The sequence below is a fragment of the Thunnus maccoyii genome, chromosome 1 (assembly GCF_910596095.1).
Source record: "Thunnus maccoyii chromosome 1, fThuMac1.1, whole genome shotgun sequence".
Lineage (NCBI taxonomy): Eukaryota > Metazoa > Chordata > Actinopteri > Scombriformes > Scombridae > Thunnus > Thunnus maccoyii.
The window spans coordinates 18321421-18342438 of record NC_056533.1 but is presented as its reverse complement, the minus strand read 5'-3'; the positions used below and the strand labels follow the sequence as shown (position 1 = coordinate 18342438).

At 40.2% G+C, this 21018-nt stretch overlaps 1 protein-coding gene across 9 annotated transcripts in view; it reads left to right on the top strand.

Annotated features, from left to right (window-relative positions):
* Window positions 1-21018, top strand: part of pax6b (paired box 6b) — a 40153-nt gene that overhangs the window by 1046 nt on the left and 18089 nt on the right. For 2 of the 9 annotated variants that reach the window (XM_042407050.1, XM_042407058.1), the window contains exons 2-3: window positions 4306-4479; window positions 4916-6357. The gene's annotated coding sequence lies outside the window, so the exon portion shown is untranslated. Of the gene's footprint in view, window positions 1-4305; window positions 4480-4915; window positions 6358-8601; window positions 8833-16732; window positions 17003-21018 lie in introns of those variants that run through there. The other 7 variants (XM_042407001.1, XM_042406991.1, XM_042406984.1 and 4 more) reach the window with 7 other exon arrangements.

Here is a 21018-nt window from a genome sequence, read left to right as displayed (position 1 = left end):
CTATGGCATACATTTACCAGTTAAATGTAATCCAGACAGAGTAACACTCAGCAGCACATTGCACCATGTTTGGTGATTCATCAGTCTACAGTCTGAGAGTTGTAAGATTGATTGTCTTTGAAACATTATAATAGCTGCTAAATCTTGTATCTAAATCTCTACCACATGTTTTAGATTGCTGGCTGAGTTTTTGAGTCTTGCAGCCTGGTTAGTTTGTCCACAGGCGGTAGTCACCCTGTAGTATTTTTGGTTTAGTTTAGCTGACATTATGAGAGGGAGGACATGAAATCACACGTCATGTCCTCTTAAATGTCAAGGATGACACGATAATGTCCAAGACTTATTAAGATTTGTGGTCCCTAATGTTAAAAGAGCAAAGATGAAGGAATGCTGGTGACTAGGAGACATCAAATTGTTAACATACACCATAAAGTAACTAAAAAAATATCAATAAAATGACTCAAAGTCAAACAGCAAAAAAAGAAAAGAAAAGTATGCTCCTTTTTCAAATTGTGGTGGTTACCACAGAACTTAAAGGAACAATTACCCATGTAAGCAATGGGGATGCACTAATCCAATATTGATCTTATTACAGCTGCAACTAAGGTTTGCTACCATTATTGATTAATCTGCAATGATTTTTCTCAACTAATCAACTGTTTTGTATATAAAATGTTAGAAAATGCTCATTATAATTTTTAATAGTGACGTTGGTCTTCAGATGTCTTGTTTTGTCTGATAAACAGTACAAAATCCAAAGAAATTCAGTCCTGTATAACACAAAAGCTTCACATCCTCATGTTTGAGAAGCTGCCACCTGCAAATGTTTGGCATATCTGATTAACAAACTGCCTAAAACTATTATTTGATTATCAAAATAGTTGCTGATTAATTTTCTGTTGATTGACAAACAACCTGCAGCAATCCCTGGTCTCATGTTACCTTACATAAAATGATCCCAGTGAGTTCCACACAGTGTGGTATAGACATTTTAAATTTGTGAGAGAGAGAGAGAGTGTTGTATTGGATCAGTACTCAGAATCGGTAGATATCTTGAGTTGGTTTATGGGAAACAGTATCAGGAGAGAGAAAGTTGTATTGCTGCATCCCTTGTTGGTATTAAACATACAGGAAAGCACAAGTCACTAACTCTAGTCTGTGATTTTTTCCCACAATGGATGTAAAGTTTTCATCAACATAATATAACTTACAAAACTTGAAAGATAAAAGTCAGTGTGAGAGTGTGAAAGTGGTCCTGTTTTGTTAAGTCCACGCTTGATGACATGATGCTTTGAAAAAGACGAGAGTTTGCATGGGGAGGGGCTGCAATCATATCTACATGAAGAAGACTAGAAGAATCACATTACTCATACGCATCTCAACATGCTATAATGTGGAAGAGCAGAGTCTGTACCCTGGAAACAACTTGCTGACACTGCCATGCCTAATCCTCCTTCGTGGGCAGGAGAAACATGTATTTTGCCATTCATCATTAGCATAATAAGCCAGCACATGGCACTTTGCTGTTTTGCATAAATAGTACACCCCAGTTTATGATTATAAAAGGGCCCTGGGGCTAACTAGCCTCTTTATTCAATTAATGAATAGTTAATGTATTTAAATTAGTCCTGCCTGGTCAATTCAAATCAGTGTGTTGTGTAGACATGAACAAATACAAAAGTGTTTTTTCCAGTGAGATACATCTGACACAAACTTTATAAAGTCAAGGCTAAATTCAAAGAAAATGCTTATTGATAAGACACCTTTCACACCTTTGAACTGCAAAAAGAAATTAAAAATTCTGTTAGCAATATAATTATATTTATATATATATATTTAGGCTTCAGTTGTGGTGATTGTCTCACTAGGATTAAAATTTACTCAATTTTGTTGGCTCAAGACCAGATGATATTTGCTGTGTCTGAGGTATAGCCTGTATGTTGAACGTTATTAAGTTAGGATTGATCTCAGACAATAGTAGCATGGCTGAACAATTCCAGGCATTATCATGTTGGAGGGAGAAAGTAGATGGGAAGAGTGGCTTTCAGCATGAATATTTCACTATGGAATAGAAAGGGGAGGGGGCTGCAGGCGGCTACAGGCGGCTGCAGGGGTGTTCAGTTAACCATGAGATTACACACACACTGCAGAAGGCATTTGGTTAATGTAATTAAGAAAACCCTATGGTGGGAGACACACAGCATTAGTGTCCAGGATATATCTGCTGTGGCCTCTTCCTGCCCCATGCTCACGGTCCCAGATTGTATTTATCAATTACTGATTTTTTTTTTTTTTTGTGCAACATAAGCTTCATAGTTGTTTAAGCATAAAGTATTGATCTGAACATGTGAATATTTAAGTGCTTATAAATAACTAAGATTTATGGAAGTTAATCTGACCAAAAGATTTGTTTGTTTGTTGGTGATAGACAAAGTATTTACCTGAGAAGAAATATGCTTTAATTGTCATACTGTATATATATGTCATTCCTACCACAGTTCATTCAATATTTGTGGATAATAAGTCTTCTTACAGCTTTTAAACTAATGTTTCCTTGTTTACGGTGAACAAGAATAAGATAAAGCCAGAATCTCATGGATATTAGTAGGACAGTTGTCTGCCTTTTTCTGTCAAAATTGAATTTGATGCTCAGGCATCTGACCAACTGAGCTGCAGCTCAAGGTAGAGAGGGATAATCGAGTTCATCTTCCTGTTTGCCTTCAAGCTCCCAACTGCAGCTTCGAGCCAGAGAGCAGAAAAAAAAATCAACTTGTGACATGATTTAAATGTTAAATGAGGAGGTTCACAGACAATCTTAGACACAGAGAATGTTTGAACTTTATGCCAGTAATGAGGATTGTGATAAAGCAGCCCCCTTTGTTTTCTCATAGAATAGGAATTACATGCAATAGATAAAAAATATTTTTAAAAAATGTCTAAAAATGTATCTTAGACACTTAAATACAAGTACTAGTTAACATTTCCCTCAAGTTGTTGGATTCCAGTTAAGATCTACCTACATCATCTGTTTGTATGAGAGAGGATTTAGCACATTTACTGAAATTTGCAACTATAATGGCATACTTTAATTTACTCCTTTTTATTTTGTTCAGGAACTGTAATTCCCACAAAGTTGATTAGTCACTATTTTTCTTTCCACTGTTTTTTTTTTTACGAATTGTTTTAGGTTGCAATGCGTTCTCGGGATTTCCCTGCACTTTTCTTAATCAATATGAGTTTTGTGTCCCTTTCTCTAGAACCGTTTTCATTCAGATTTTAGGGTCGGTCAAGGAGTTGAAGCAGAATATTGATTTGAACGAACAATAACAGGGAATATATAGACTCGCGTCACACGATTCCGCTCCACAATTTCCCTCTCCCTTGTGAATTTTCATAGTTATAATAACTCACCGCCCCTACTATTCTGGATAGATTAATAAACTTCTCATTGCTGCCACATGGGAGAAAAGAAACCTTTGCTCTGTTTAATGACAACTGTAAAGTGGAGGCAATCATGGGATGCCTCCCATGACATTTCCCCGTTCCTGTCCGCTCCACTTATCTTAGACAAATGGCCGTGCCAGGCCACTATCGAGATGAAGCGTTTTCCCCGAGTCATTACGTCTGTCACCGGGGCCATTTCCATATTGAAAAATCTGAAACAATAAACGACGCCTGAGCCTTTAATAACTGTGAAGGAATCATATTTGGAAAATTGCATTGAAGCAATAACCTTTTCTCCCTGTAATTAGATGACAGAGAGGTCCTGGTTTTAATTAAGTCAGCAATTTATAGTCACACAGCCATACCTCAGCGTGCTGATTAGTATAGGAGGGATCACAGAACAGCGTTGCCTCAATTTGAACAGATTTGATCTAGTAATTACTGTGTTATATGGCAAAGGCCGCAGCAAGTCTCAGACTCAAGACTCTGTTGATGCAGTGCTCCGTGAAGCATGGCCCTTCCCATCGTTACTCGAGCTGCAAATATGTGGCGAGCAAGTGTCTGTCTGAATAGGTCTTCAAAGGGGGTCATCAACAGAGGACATAATGTTTGAGGAGGCATATTAAGGTGGAATTGTGAATGTGAGGCCCTGTATGTGGATGTGTGTGTGTGTGTCTGTGTGTGTTTGTGTGTAAGAGAAGATTTGTTTGGGCGCAGCATCATTTTATGCCGCATCTTAATTGATCCTCTTGGTCACTGTTAAACGTTAACATTTGCGCGAGGGGGCAGAGCAGTTAAGGATGCTGTTTTAGTGCTGTGTTAATAAACATGGCAATTTACTGTCAATTTATGTCCCGACAGGTCGTAATGAAGACCATGAAAAGAAGATTAGCTGGAGCTGTTATGGTAGACTGTCTGGGGACCGTCATCATGAGACTGTGGGGACCAGCGCTTGTTGTGTGTGAGCTGGCACTCTCTGGCTTTCTGTGGCCGCACACGTGATTGACATTGATGGTCCAGTTTTGGGAAAGAATGGTAAATTTGTGTTCTCTCTTTTGGGAATATGACATTTAGCACATTATACAGACATGCAGCTATAGCCAATCAGAACAATGGCACATGGCAGCCCCCTTGACACATCATTAGTGACATCAAACAGATGCTTGTGATCTGTGCGGCTAATTTCATTTGCTTCTCCGGCTAACCATAACAGTGTCTTCACAAAGGCCAATGTGGCATGTATGGAGGACGTTAAGAGATGTTCAGAAGTACTAAATTTTATTTCTTTCTTCATGCCGGTGCTCATTTTCTCTTCCTCACTACCTCATATGATAAATCTGGCTTAAAACATTTTAAAATGAGTCATCCTTGATGGGAAATAAGTCATAGAAAGTCATCTCTGGCAACAATGTCACAGATCTAATAATCTGAAAAAGGTTATGGAGTATAGGGTGTCTTTCTGATCTAACAGGAAGTGCCCGCACCTGATAGAGACCAGAGAAGAAGAGCATGGAGGCTCCTGCAGGACTCCCAATCTAAGATGCAAATCCCAGAGGCTTAATGGAAGAATGGGGTTAATTAATCCCAGAGGACATCTCAGATTGAGGAAAGGGGCTCCTCAGCCCCCTAGATCTTCCCCCCATAAAGGTCATACTTCACAATAAGAGAACAACGCATGTGTTGCCCCTCTGACGACTTCTCATCCCTTCCCTCAAAACATCTAATTTGATCTCTTCTTTCAATCAGCAGAACCATATTGCCTGAGAACAAACCCCTGGAACACACTGGGACATTAAGTGCTAATACTAAATGCTGTCCCTAGGCTCTGAATCATCCATAGATCTGTGACAAAGCGCCCTTGGAGGCGATGGAGTCTGGTGCTAAATGTCTGCCACTGGCTAAACATCATTTGTGTACTGACGCTAGATGCTAAAGACTGTCTCTAGGCCTTGGCTGCGTGACTGTGGCCTGTGATTTATGGGTCATCATTTGGGTGACATTTTCCTCTGGTCCAACATTGTAGTCAGTTGGCATTACAATACTTCCCTTACACCTTCTCTGCGCTGTGGCATGTTCGAGTAAAACTGTGCACGAGTGTGCGCATGTGCCACAAACGCCATTCTCAGCCTTTGTGCTGTTGCTGCAGGGTTATTCTGTTGCAGAGGACGCGTACTTCTGTAGCTGAGTACTGCGACAAAGACCTTAATACTATGTGATGTAAAGGGGTTTGTCTCTATAGTCTAATGACCCTAATTCTTCTCAGAGCAATATAAGCGCAGTGAGATATCGAAATGATAATTGAAACACCACACCAGAGGAAATCAAGGAAATAAATATCTCTATTTTCTCTGCACTACATCATCTCCTTCCTCATTGTAGGTTATCGACAACACCCGCAAATTCTATCTCTCCTCCTTCCAGCTGATAGGGTGGTGGAGTGGTTTTGGCTGCAGAAAGAGTGTCTCCCCTGGGCTGCAGCACAGCTCCTGTCCCCCTCTCTCCCTGCAGCTGGAGCTACCAGAGCCAGATGCTACGTAGCTCCACCACCCTCTGTCCCCCCTTTCTCTCTTCCAGGAGGATGGTGCCCAGAGAGGAGGATGACAAACGCCTCTGCCTCCTCTTACTGACGGATTTGGACGACCTGACTCCAGCCCCGCACTGTTCCAACCGCCAGCACAAGATGTTGACTTAATGGAAGGGGGTTGGCTGTGGATGGGCCCATATGCGTTTGTATTGGGAAAATATGGCAGGGCAGTGTGTCTGTGTATCTCTGTGTATCTGTGTATTCAATAGGATTGTGGGTGTGTTTGTGTGTGCGTGTGTGTGTCTTTTTACCTAGCCCAGACTGCCTACATCCATCATGCCATGCTGCTCTGGCAGAGAGTGGGACTCAGACAGCTTCACTAACACACGGTCAGTTAAATTGCCTGTTAAATTGTCCTGGTCCGTAGCTATCTTAGGTGTAGATAAAAACACTGCACTTAAAGCCTGCACTTAAAGGCAGAAATTGTCAAGTAAATGCCAGCCTCACTTCATGCACAGACAGAGAGAGAGAGAGAGAAAGGGAAAGACAGAGATCCTCTAAGGGAAACACATTTCCATTACAAGACAAAATACTGCGGCAGACTAAGGGGAATTTCTCTGAGTGTGTTGTAGGTGCCACAACCATTCGTTTATTTAAGAGCTACAGTATTTTTCAAGCCAAAATATCAATAATCTGTTTTATAATTTCATCATTTGATCCAATTTATACTCCGATATTATGGCCAACAGGATATTGTAAATTGCAATGCCTTAGAAAAAACACAATTCAAAAACACATCCAGGAAGCCAATTATTTGGCCTCACAGTCTCACCTGATCAATAGGCTAAATTATGCATGAGCAGCAAAACCTTAATACTTCATCTTCATCAACCTTCGCTGTGCTCCCTTAATGATTAAAACAACAGTCTCAATCTAATACGTTTGACATTTCTCTCAATGCAATCAGATGGAAAATTAAGTCTCATTCTTTTAACATTACTGGGATATTATGGGTAATTGCCTGTTTCCTTCTTGTGTACCTGGAGCAGAAAGCTTTGTAGGACTGCTCTCCTGTAACCGCTGATATAGTGGTAAAGGAAAAAGTGGGCTAGGAAGCAAACTGCTAGAAATAAAATGAAAAATCTGTTACACTTTCACAGAAATAGTTGTCTTTGTATCTTAGGTCAACCCCATATGAATATTGATTTTGAAGATTTAAAATAGTACTATAAGATGAGGAAATCTATGTAGAGGAAGTAAGTAGAGTTATATCCTCCACTACATGGCTGTAACACAACAGTCTGTGTAATGCGTTTATACAAGACTGTAAAAAGCATAATTATGCTGTAAAATGTTTTTTTTTTTGTGTGTGTGTGTGTTTTCCCCACATTTTGTAAGTTTTTCTTTGGATCAGGACTTGGCCCAAAAATTCAAGATGGCAACCTTTATTTGTATTCAAATTAATTTTTAAACACTAATAGTCATGCATTGTTAATACTCATAATATATTAATACTTTCCAAAATTACTTAATTATTTTATGGATGTTGAGAATTATAATTCATGTATATAATCAGTGCATAATAACCTGACACTGAAAGTTTTAATGTTAAGAGTTACATCAGGTCTACCTATTTTTTCTATTATACTCATAATAATCATAAACGGCTCACAAACAGTAAGTAAGTAAAAAATGTTAAACACATCCAACATTTTAAGAAATCTATTTGTAAGATGTTATAACTACTTCATTTAAGGCCAAACACTGTGGCACTAACAGCAGTATTAGAACCTTGATAAGTAGATAGATCGACACTGTGTGCCAACATAAACTCAGTGAGAGGTCATACTGACACCACAGGGAACTACACACACACAGTACATTAACTGCATCAATGAACAATGTGTGACAATAACTATAAAAACATCAATATATGGCAGCAGTTATTAAGATGTTAATGTTGGCATGAACCCAATCAACATTTTAAAAAGCATGAAAATATTTTAATTCCTAAGGTATGAGACAGAAAACACTTTTTATGTCCTATAATCAACTCAATTATGATGGTACTTATAAAGTTACATTTATGTTTCCACCATGTTGGACATAGTTTACGGTGTGACAACCATGTTTTTAATAGCTTTCTTATTTTATGTTTTTAAAACAGCCTGGAAACTGTCTTTAGTGACCAGTCATTAGAAAAAGCAGGACTACCGGGGTGTGTAGTTTATTTCAATAAACTATATGAATCTAGATTATATATGATTAAGATTTTAAGACTATATGTTCAAAAACTGTTCCCCATTCATTTCATGCCAAACATATATAAACAACTTACAACTGAGAAACACATTATTATTTTTTGGAAAAAAATATTTTTTTTCAGTTAATTCTAATTAATGCCAGAATTCAAAACATAACTAGTGGACTCAAACAGTGAAAGTAGTCACCTGAAAGTTCACCTGAATACACACTGTGCCAGGTCACTAGTATTCAGCAGTGTGCAAATGAGCCTAGCAGCATATTTCAATATCAAACTCTACAACAATAACAGGGTTGACAGGAGAGTTTATGTGGCTCTGTGGTTCGGCGCTAGGGGGCAGAAAAGCTCCACAAGTGGCGATGATGTAGCACAGTGTGGTTTGGCGGCGGGGCTGAGAAGTGCTGCAGCACACAGGCCAAGTTTTCTACTGTTTGTGATCATCTGAAGATGTTTCTGTAAGGACAGGGAGCCTCTTGCAGTAAGAACTACAGATCTATATTCTTTTTTTATTGAGGAAGGTTTGCTGGATTAACGAGACAGTCTATTCCCATCCACAATTACCTGTAATTGAACGCATGGCCTCCCCACTGCGTGTGCAAAGGTAACTATATGTATGTTAAGTGTAATCGTAAACATAAAAACAAGAATATATAGCAGTCCTACATAAAGTGAGGGTTATGTATCATAAAACAAAACAAAACACCACTCGGTATTTCCCTCTTTCCTCTGTCGTTTACAAGACAGCCTCTCCCAGGTCTGAGTCTTGGATCAGGTCTGCCATTTATTAAAGGAGATGTGGCGAGGTCGAGAAGCCAAAGTGCACCCTCCTCGTAGGCCCTTTCCAGTGGTGGCTGGGCAGTCAGGGGGAACTTTGCGGGGGATTTTGGCTAAACGTCTTCCCATCTGCTTACCCATCTGAAGAGGGGCGACTCTGAACTTTCACAATGCAACTTATGGAGGAAGTATAGGAGAGAGAGAGAGAGACATAAGGGGGATGAGTGGGGACAGATCAAAGCGAATGTGATCACATGACGCAGTTTTATTGCATTTTTTTTATATAATGTGGTCTGTATTATCCAGCAGCTAAAGGTTTCAGCAGTTATATTTCAGGTGCACTTTTACGCAAAATCTTGCATGAAACCTTATTTTGCAGGGCTGGTTCATCTGCTTGGATGAAGCTATACTTAGATTATTGGCTTATTGTGTTCTCGTACTTAAACTGAAATCTTTTACCTTTTAATCAATCACGTGCGCTCAATCATTTTATCAGCATAATATCTGACCAAGGAGAGGAGTTTTCTCTTTTGCAATCTTATTCGATTTCTAAATCTCCCTGACAGCTTAGACAGAGAATCATCACCCAAGATAAATATTTCCCTAGAAAAAAAAAAGTTTAAGAATGGTTTAATTTGAATGTCTAAACGAGGCTGCTTTAAAGTGCAGTTAGGCTAATGTGTGATACCAACTTTTGTGCTCGCGTCCAACCGCGCTCGTGTGCGTGTGTATAATGATGATGATATTGTCAATCCTTCCGTCCTGTTTGGACACTTAGATGTCGGGCTAGTGTGCAGGCATCACTCTGCCCAGGGGCTCTCTCCCGCCACAAAACCCTCATAGCCGTCCTCAAATCAATACGTGTCAAAGAAATATGAAAACAAACATCCAGCCCGCATCGAGTCCTTTCAACTAAATGTGCTTCAGATCTCAAATGAAGGGTTAAATACCGTATTGTTTACATGGCAACTATAACCTGACTGTACCTGCTTTATTATGGCAGAAACAGAGTTTACTCCCCTTTTTAAAGTCTGACATAAGTATATGTTTGACACTATTTAAACCTGGTGCAAGTTACATGAAGAAAAAAAATGATTGAAGTTTTTATTACTTGTTTTTATGTATTATGGAGATCAGCAACTGCCAATCATAGTTTAACAATAATTATTTATGGGATATTACATATGCATAAACGACTGCGCGTCTTGGATTGTATGTTTCCTTTTTTCACCAACGCAGGAGGAGGGTTGCATCTGTTAGGGTCCAATGTTAGTCTTAATTACTGGCCTTCATGTTCTCCATGGCCCTCAACCGTCTTTAATTAAAACCTTGATTAGGGGGGAGGAGGTCTCGGGCAAGACTATTACCAGATGGGTTTCCAGCAATAATAATAAAGACTTTATCCGCTGCTGCTGCTGCTGCCTGTGTGTGCCACAAAGCGCCGAGCTCCCTGCCCGACCATATCAAAGCACAGCGAGCAGAAAGAGGCTGTTAATTACGCCGGTAATTACTTGTCTAATTACGGTTCGTTTGTGATTAGATTTAGAAACGTTTCGTGGTCTATACAGAGTCTATCTGTAGCCACTACAGGCTTAACACTGTATAGGCTGAAATGTGTATCCACAGCGGGGTGCTGCTGAATAACCGGCCTATAAGGGATGGAATGAATAAGATCAATAGTGAAGCGGTGACCCGAACATTTATTTTCTCAGAGAAGTCCTCAATAATCTACATGTTCAAGGTACACATTGGTTGAATAAGTCTTAAACATGTTGTCAAACACAAATTTCACTACTTTCATTTTCTCGCCCTTTTGTCTCAGTGATATTTTGTGGCAGGCTTTAGTGAGCTTTCTTTAAAGCGTTGAAGAGGTCAGCTTATGTCACATTTTAACGACGAGCTTTTAATGACCTTTCAGAACCTCTGGAGCCCTATGTAACTCATATTTCCACTGTTAAAAGAATATTTGCGATTTGCAGAGGAGGGGAACAACACATAAAAATGCCAAAATCAATAATGCATCATGACATATTCTGCAGAATTGCATATTAGGGGTTTAAGATTCGCCACATTATGAATATATCTCGCCAATGGTCTGAAAGTCATTGTGAGTACGCACAGGCGAGCCGCCGCTTTTATATTCAAGACAGAGAAACTTGCAAATAACAATCAGTTCAATTATCCTCAAAATATTTACTCCAGGATAGGATTTGTCATCCAGACGCAGAGAAGGAGGGAGGGGAGGAAGAAGTGATTTCTTGCTGCACTATGTGCGTCCATTTTCCAGACGGTTTGTCGTCGTTATTGCCTGATTTAGTGTGTGTTGTTTTACATAGCCCAGTTATCTGTGTGAGTTCACGTACAGCGTTTGTGCCGCTGTATCCATTTATACATATCACACAGATCTGCGCTGAGTTTGCCACATTTGCTGTTTTATGTTCTGTCTCTTCTTTTGGCCTGTGCGCAATAGTTTGTACATTTTTTTGCAGTTCTGCGCGCGCGCGCGCACACACACACACACACATACACACAAACGCGCACAAAAGTCTCTGTCTGTTTATCTGTCTATCCTATTTGGGCAGTGTATAGCGGTGCCGACAGTATAATTACCTCTCCCCCTCGGATCCTCTGGCGCTGCTCCTCTGCAGCAGGTGCTCCGGCCTCTCTGACCGTGCACAGAGAAGTGCCAGAGGCCAGGTGATGGCATTAGTGAAATTATGTCTATTTTTACGCGCGCATCCCGCCCCCTCCACCAGGAGAGAAAAGGAGCAGGGTTAGAATGAGATCTTTACAAATGCCATGCCCCGTCACCTGTCACTCACTATGCTTGTTGAGTCATGAATTGAACCTCTGCAAAGTGAATCTTGACCATCATATAGTAGTGGAGGAGATGGTCTGATATACAGAGTGATCATTATGATTTTACTTCATAATATTCATCATAGTGAGTAAAATATCTCAGTGTAAACGAGGTTGTGGGGAAACAACACTTTACTGCCTATGTTCCTGTAACGCTTTGCCCATTTTACGAGTCACATTTCTCAGTCTGTGTTATAATGTTGGTCCTTGTTTTCCCAGCTCATTTGACCAGGCTTGTTTGTATATCTACGAAAAAAAATATGTTGATTCCAGTCATTCAGAGTCAGTTGATAATACATCACAGAATTTATCATTATGATACTAATAGAAAGCTATAGCAGATCATCATGTGGCTTAAGAAGATGGAAAAAAACAGTATTGAGCACATTATGGAATAGATATTATCAAATAGAGATAAAACTGGTAGAAAGGATCTAGTACCTACAGTACAGCACCGCTAAAGAGTCTCTTCAGAGCAGCACGGTTTAGTTTGAGCTCAGCATCAGCCCTGCCCTGGGGATTATGTATCATGACCATAACTACCATACCGTGTGTTGGCCATATCGCACACCATGAATTACACAGAAGAATGCACAACCTCAGCGCTCAACGTTATTCACAAAAAAAAAAAAAAAAAATCACCCAGATCACAGCTCGAGTAATGAGGAAACTTCTGCCTTGCAGACTGTTTTCAAATGTTCTGACAGGTGACAGGAATTACATTTCATCTACAGTAATTTAGTGAGTGTACTGCACACACACACTGGAGCAAAATTATTAGTAAAGTCCACAGATTTCTTGACTCAGAGGTCATCCTCTTCTAAAGTGTTTTTATTACTGCTTAGAAGACACTAACACCTACAGTATATAAGATTTAATACTGCTTATTATTTCATATTTTGCTCTGTCTGGCCTTAAGGTGAAAATATACTTGAGAAATGGCTCATTACATAAGCATCAAGGCAGATCTATACATTCCAATATATGGAAGATCTTTGATTTGTTTTTATTGGCCAATAACAGGTGATGAGTAAAAATCTTTTTTGCCGGATGAAAGCTCATGTCCTCTCAGTGATTTTTCACATTTCTGATCACAGGCTTATTACATGAAAAAAATACATTCCAAGTTTTGCTAAGATGTGCTCTGAAAAAGACCTCCCCTTAAACTGTTGAACACATTTAGGAAAGTCAGTTTTGATGTAATTGTTTGTTAGTCAACTTTAGACTAATTACTCGATGAAAGCAACAGAAAGTCCAAGGTCGAGATGGTCTGTTAAGTACAAATCATAGGTGTCATATAGATACAGTCCTCTCTGATGGTGCTGAGTCCAGGCCAACACCCTTTAGCTGATGCGTAATTTACCTCACCGTGCGTAATTAACTGCGTCGCCGCCAGACCCCGGTATGTGTAACACTTTATTTTGAACGGTGCAATACGTTTCCATTAAACCTTATTAAAGCGCAGGGAGTGACGCGCTCTCATTTGTCTTGTCAGGACATCTGACAACCTCGTTAGCTCCCATTTTCCCCTGTCAGCTCACAGCGCGACACGGACACTGACTTCAGCCACTCCTGGCAAGTGAGTGATAAATGCGCCTACTCAGCCCTGCGCAAAACAGCAGCATTATTGTTGCCAACATGTAGCATCAGAATCAATCACAGGCAAGTATGCGTGGCATGTGTCAGTCTTACGGTTTTTAAAAAAAACCTCAGCCCACTGTCAATCTTTAATCTAATTTAAAGGGTCATAGATTTGGGGCATAATATCCCTTTGCTTGGACTTTCTCCCTCCAGTCTGACTCGGCGGACTGACCATTTGCACTACCGCCGTCACAGCCCGCATTTAGCGCAACACAAAGGCCTCACTAGCAGATTAGAGGTGTCGCAAATGGAATTGTTGTGAATATTTGTGAGCAAATGGAGGATCTTGTTATTTTTCAAAAAAAAAAAAAAAAAGAAAGTGTGGGGAGAAGAACACTTAATGGCATGGGATCTTTCCGCTCGCTGCACTTTCAGATGCAATTGTAGATCGAAGTCAGACTTGTCACGTTGAGCCAAAGTGAATTCCTAACATCCAGGACGTGCCTGTCTACTCCGGACAAATTGCATCCAATCACCCCGGGGGAATTCGGCTAATGTCTCGATCCAGGGCCGGGGAGCATGGAGAGAAAACAAATCAAACTCTGCACACAGAGCGTGTAGGGCTTATTAAAACATTTCACACAGGGGGACAGAGAGAGAGAGAGAGAGAGAGAGAGAGAGAGAGAGAAGAGAGAGAGAGAGAGACGAGAGAGAGAGAGAGCGGAGAGAGAGAGGGGGGAGAGAGAGAGAGGGAGAGGAGAGAGAGAGAGAGAGAGGAGAGAGAGAGAGAGAGAGAGAGAGAGAGAGAGAGAGAGAGAGAGAGAGACGCGGAGAGTGTGTCTGCATGTGCGTGTGCGTATGTGTGTGTGTATGTGTGTCCGTGTTGAGGGGGGGGGGGGGGCGTAATTAGGCTATATACTCTTTGGACACTGTATCTTAAATTGGAGATATCAGATGGCCAATCTAAACATCTCTGCACACTTCATGCCTGCTGTTTGAATGGCAGACTCAGCAGCAACAGGCCTCACAATTTTGCCCACTCCATGATCACTTTCCAAATCGACTAATCGCTGGCCTTTTTCTCATTATTTAGACTAATATAGACCTATAGTGTTATTTTTGACGAGAAAAAAAAGAAGAAAAAAAGTCCACAACTTCAAGCATAAATAACAAAGTTTGAACCAAATATAGGGTCTATTCCACAGCACAGTTTAAACTTGAAGTTCAGATAGAACTTACCTCCTGGTCTCCATTGCAATTAATCCTAATTTAGAAGGATGAAATGCCCCTCTTGGACGCAGCTTCAGCTCTGCGTGCACCCTCTGCTTTCTGGTAACGTGCTCGGTCCCCTGGACATTTTTCTCTGTCTGCTACAGCGACAGTAAACAATAAGCTCATGAGGCGTAGGCTATGGCGACATAATGTTCTGCATGGCTAGAGAGGGGAGGTCGATCATTACACAATTTGTTTTAAATTTGATCAGTCGGACCGAGCAAGAGAATGGCATTTTCCTTGAAAGCCTCGCGCCGGGGCTCTCATGTAGTTTTAAAACATGCTCCATCCTTCATGTTGTCCTGGCCTCTATATATCTGCACCGACATGTAAATGGGCAATAATTTCAAATAGTTAACTTTGATTTAAACGTGTGTGGTTACTATATCATGAGCAGTGAGGATTGGGATGCACACAAGCAGATATTCAGTGTCATAAGTATTTGAGTTCCCATACTTCCATAAAAAAAAAAAAAAAACATTGAAAAAAACTGTCAGTGTGTGTGTGTGTGTGTGTGTGTGTGTGTGTGTGTGTGAGGGAAAGGGAGAGGGAGAGAGGGTGGCGTTGTGCAGCAGCGTGGTGACGGCAGAGGGAAAACCGGCTGGACAGATTTGCGTTTACGCCTGATCTGCTTCTGGAGAGCGGGGCTGTGTGGGAAGGGAAAGGGAGCACCTGGCCCGACCGCTGTATCCCATCTCGTTTTATTGACAGCCTGATAAGCAGGGACCAAGCCGTGCGGTTTCCAGCGCGGATGTCGAGCACCCTGCTGCGTTGCACAGTATCAAGGCTTCTTAATGGCTGTTCCTCCAAATAATGGACCCAAACACAGCCAGTCCTGACTGGCCCGTACCTGCGCTGCCCCGGTCTCTTCCTGAGAGACAAGCAGCGACGCGGTTGCCCATTTACTCACCTTCTTGTTCAAATTGACACAAACATCAGAGGTTGTGAAATAGGATTCGAGGCTTTTAGCCCGCCTTAGTGAAAGGGAAGCTAAAGCCCCATTATGAGTTACGGATGAGAATTTTATAGGGCTGTAGAAATAAAAAAAAAAAACGTTTTTAGCGACTTGTCTACACTATAATTCTTGTTTATGATTACTTTTTTTAATCCTTGAAAGAGGACTGCGTTATACAAAAGCCTTGGAAATGAGTCTAGGCCTACAGCCCAAATACATCACGAGGAGACATTTTCATAGGTCCTTTGAGTGGGACTTGCCTGTACCTTTCTATCCACACCTGTTGCGTACTGAGCATGCTCAGATTAAAAAAGGGAAAAACCAAAACAAAACAACAACACTATGTACATGCTCGTGTCTTAATACCCTGATCATATTATAGCTCTTAAAGGAAGCAGCTGTTAGGGGGGAAAGTTTTCATAAATCTAAAGTTGTATTAAAAATATCTTGCAAAAACTCTCCCCTTAAAACTTTAATACTTAGCTAATAAACAGGTCAAGTTACGTCTTTGGTGGATGTTGTTTTGATTGGATATGAATTTCTTTTGCTAAGATTGTGCAAGTGTTTTCCATTTCAGGATAAATTAAAAGGACATACCTCCATGTGTTATTTTTACTTTTAAAAACACACCCAGCGCATAGTTTGTTTTTCTAAGTAGAGGATTTTTTAACTCCTGTTCCAACTCGAGCAAAGCACAAAGCATCTATTCTTGACTAAGTGGTCTTCAGAGAAACGTTGAATCCCCACTGGCGCAGCCCTAAGATCATGTAATGTGTAAATGTAAGACAGAAAAAAGAAAATAAGAAAGCCATCACACAGTAATAGTGAAGAACTGTTCGCTGTCCGTCTGTGGAAATTTAGACAGTTTGGGACAATAAGGTGGAGTAAAATAAAATACAAAATATAAAGACAAAAACAGATGGAAGTTTTCCCTGCATAGTGACCTGTTAGCTGTCAGTCCCTGAACACAGCAGACACACTGGGACAGAAACACAGGCCGGTGTTCTCCACATGTTGGCTACCGTGTGCACTTCCCTATTCTGTGCTCTGTGTCCTGTCCAAGGTATGACGTCGCCCCGTCGCTCCAGCCAATCACTGCCAACTTTAGGCTGATGCTGAAGGGAAAGTTGCTGGTAAAAGAGCCGCAGATTTTTTTCCCCCCACTCTCATTGACATTTCAACTCCACGACGGATCCAAAGGTAGATAGATTTTTGAATCGGGACCTATAAGTTTCTGTCGCTGTGACACGAAGGGAAGATCCGGGGAGGAGAGAAGCGAATTTATACGCACAGGATACCGGTCATAGACGCGTCTGCTGCCTTTCATGCGGTGAGTTTGGACGGACATCGTGCCAGTTTCTTTTTAATATTTAAATCCCTGATGTGTTGGAAATCCTGCTTTTGAGAATATTTAAACGCTGCACAAGCGCGACACTTTAACAAATCTCGCCAGACAGGCACTAACTTGAACGTGCATGCTGATTGATTATAAGCCTGCGACATGGGCTAAAGTTAGGTAAAATTATTGGTTAAGTGCTTGCACGTTACTCTGTGTAGCCTACAGGAGGTGTGCACCCACACAAAGTTGAACACAGCGAGCTGACTTGGTTTTTGTTGTCATCTATCACACACGCATACAGCGTGTAATTAGCGATATTCACTGAGGAATTAAGCGCACGTCACTCCTTAAAAAGCGGCTATTATTGCAAGCTTTACGCTGGGGAAATTAAAGGCTTGGACCTGTACAGTAAACTGAATGTGGACGGGATCTATTCAGCTTTACTCGATCCATCAGCGCGCTGGAAATGACGCTGTCCATCAGCAGAATATGTGCAGGCTGCAGTTTTGCGCTTCATCGCGCTGTATCCGTGGGATTTGGGGGAAACACCTTGATATTTTTGGCTTATGCGTTAAGTTAAAGAAGTTATAGATCGTGTTGTAAAATTAGATATTTTAAAAGGTTTTGACAGGAACTTCCAAAAAAAAAAAAAAATGTCTCAAATTTTCAACTACAACGTAGCATGTAGGGAAATGACATGTGCGCCTTCGGGGTTTTTAGATTGATTTTGGTCTCTATATAAAATGGGTCTAGGCCTACTATATAGTATATATATTTACACTATACATTTATAGATGCTTATATATTTTTGAATTTTAGTCCCTCTTTTAACGACATGTGCTTCCAGATAGGAGATTATTTTCATCTCCTTTGGTAAGCATAATACAATCTGATTTCCAAACAGTAGCTGGGAGTCTTTGGATGCCCCGGGTTCAGGCGCTTGTATGTTTGGGTCCAGTGTTTCTTCATGTCACGCTTGCCGAGCAGCGCTGTGACACCATTAGCCCCGGTGTTTATCCCAGCCTTCAGCCTTTTGCCAGGAGAGGGCTTCTGTGGACTGTTACACCTTCTGTGGGCTACACAAGAAATCCCCGATCTGCTCCACCATGTCTTTCCACAAGTCAGTGAAGTGAGCGTGCACTGTGAAGGTTGAATTAGGCCATATAAAAACAATATTTGTATTCACTTATTTACAGTAGCCACAACCCATAATACATCCTGTTCTTACACAGTAGAGGAGAAGGAGGAGGTCAACCGAAAACAGCTGAAAATACAGTTAATTTAAAGGCATGTAAACTAGTTTCTGTATTTAAGGCCTTTAGACCAAGGAGAATGAGGACCATGATAGAGTTATGTTTCCTCATATTTACCTAATGTGCTGAGAAATAAATCGGCATCAGCCTCAGCTCCGGGACGCGCTCCATGTGCCATTTAAAAAAAAAAAAAAAAAAAAAAAAGCAGTAGATTAATGAAAAATGTTCCCAAAAGTCGAACAAGCATGTAATTGTTTAATTATTGTTGATAAAAACAGAATTACACATTGTAAAAGTGCAGATGATTTATGCAAATTAGCCACCGACGTCCCCATGAATCTCTTTAGAGTTAATAAATCTGACAATCCGAGGCTGTTTGATGAATGACAAGTCAGCTCACCAAGACAGCAGCACACAGATTCAGGTAGACATTTCTATTGTTTACTGTTTTTATAAAATACTGGTTGTTGTTGTTACTATTATTATTATTATTATTATTATTATTATTATTATTATTATTATTATTATTATTATTATTATTATCATCATCATCATTAAATAATAATAATAATTAGTAGTAGTAAAAAATATAATTTTAAATTACTTTGTTTTACTTTAAATTGATTCTATAACTCTCAAAATCACTATAATATTATCAGAAGGAATACTGTTAAAATTACCAGCTAATAATTATAGTTAATAATTGTCATCATCAACAAAAATAGTAGAAATGAAAGAGAAAAAATTATAATAATGTTTGTTTACTTGCTCAAAGGTGGTATATTAAAATGTGAGGCCTGTAAATGATCATTTTTAATAAGCAGCAGGTAGAGGTGGAATTTGTGGGAGGTAATAACAGTTAGGCCGCATTTATAATGTGCATGCAGCAGTGTCCTGAGACAAAACAAAACAAACAGGGGTTGGTGTTGTTCCTGAAGCAATTAACTAACTCATGCCTCCTTCTCTAACACAAGAATATAGATCACTGTGTTCCAATTCCTCTTTTTCAATTACATGAAGCAGCCCAGTCATCCTTTATTTACAGCATACAATCTTTTTCTAGCAGACCTCCTCAGATATCACCATAAAGAGAAGGTGATTAAACTATGACTTTCTGTAGATCATCACAAAGGCAAACAACTATCAATAAAAGAAAAACAATTTCAAAAAATACACTTAAAAAAATCAAACACATTTTCAGAGAAAAACCTCAAATTTGCAGCACTAATTACACGATTTTTACACTACACGTGATGCATTTGCCTCATAAAGATTTATATCAGCCTGTAAAGGGTAAACTGTAATCCCAATTAAAAGCGATCTAAATTAGGTGGGTTTACCCTCCACTACATCCTTTCCCTGTCCAAAAACAATGTCACTGTTTTTCACTCCAGCTCCCTCCCCTTACGTTTCTTTCTTTCTTTCTTTCTTTTTTCTTCCTTCCTTTCTTTTTTTTTGTATTTAAAAGTTTCTAGAGGGGTACAAATACCACATTGCCTTGGGGGAAAATAGCGACCAGATTAGGCTTTCTTTTCAAGGCCTGTGACATTAGTTGCTGCTAATCCGAATTGGGCTAATTGCTTTCCCAACATCAGCCTTCCCGGTTTTTGCAGACTTCTGCAGCCACCCAGACTACCTCACAAAATCAGAGAAATATATAGAAAATATAGTTTCAAACAAGGCTCTTGATGATAAAGCTGTAGGCCTATACTTGACATACCAGAAGAGGTTGTGAGAAAAAAAAAAAATCTCTGGAGAGTGGAGACAACGAATTAGCTCTTGGAGCGGATTTACAGCTTAACCAAAGAAATCAATAACCTACTGGAGGTATTGTTTCCCAAAGAAAACTACTTGACACACTCATCGGGGAATCTGTCTTTCAGTGAAGCAGGTTAGTGGTGTGAATTTTTTTGACAGCTGCAGTCTGTGACAAGTGAGTGGCAATAACATTTACGCTATAAAGGTAGACTACAACCACAAGAAATTAGTATCTATTAAACATAGATTGGTGATAGATGGAGATTTTCGCAATAGAGATTACATTTTTTGGAGGAGATGTTTCATTTTTGTCACCATTGAGCTCAGCTTATGTGTTGAAATCAGAGAATTAAACAACACTTCTATTACTTAAAACAAAAAAAAAAAAGGTTTTCCATTGGGTTGATGCTTCAACAGCTCTTATGCAGCTGTCCAAACCACATGCACTCACTGTGGCTGAGCGACATGAGGACGCATAGTTCAGTAAACACTGCAGGCTCTCAAAAAAAGACACTGAGGTACTTTATTTTTTATTTTTTTGGTTAGACTGTTCCTCCAACTTTCATTCAATCCAGCTACAGGCGCCAAAAATGTTGGAAAATGATGCTGCCCTATTAGATCTCTAGAAAATAGTCAAATGAAAAGTTAAACTCTGCATGATGACTCCTGTATGTTCAGTCATTTACAGTAACTCATAACCAACACGAGGTTCCCTCATAGCACAAACTCCTATCGGGTGGCTGGAGGAGGGAGGGGAGGTGGAGGTGGGGGGGGGGTGTTTGTGGTCTAATGCATGTCTAATAGGGGGGTCCTTGACGTGAAAATGTTTGCCTCCCCCCCCCTCCCTCCTCTCTTGCTGATATAAGCTGCGAGCATTCACGGTAGGCCTATAGGCTGAGCCACCAGTCTAAGTGAGTAGAAACAATGCAGGAAGGAGAAACAGATGAATGTGCTCGTTTAGTTTACGGGTTGTTTGATGAAGGAGTATTGGCCAAA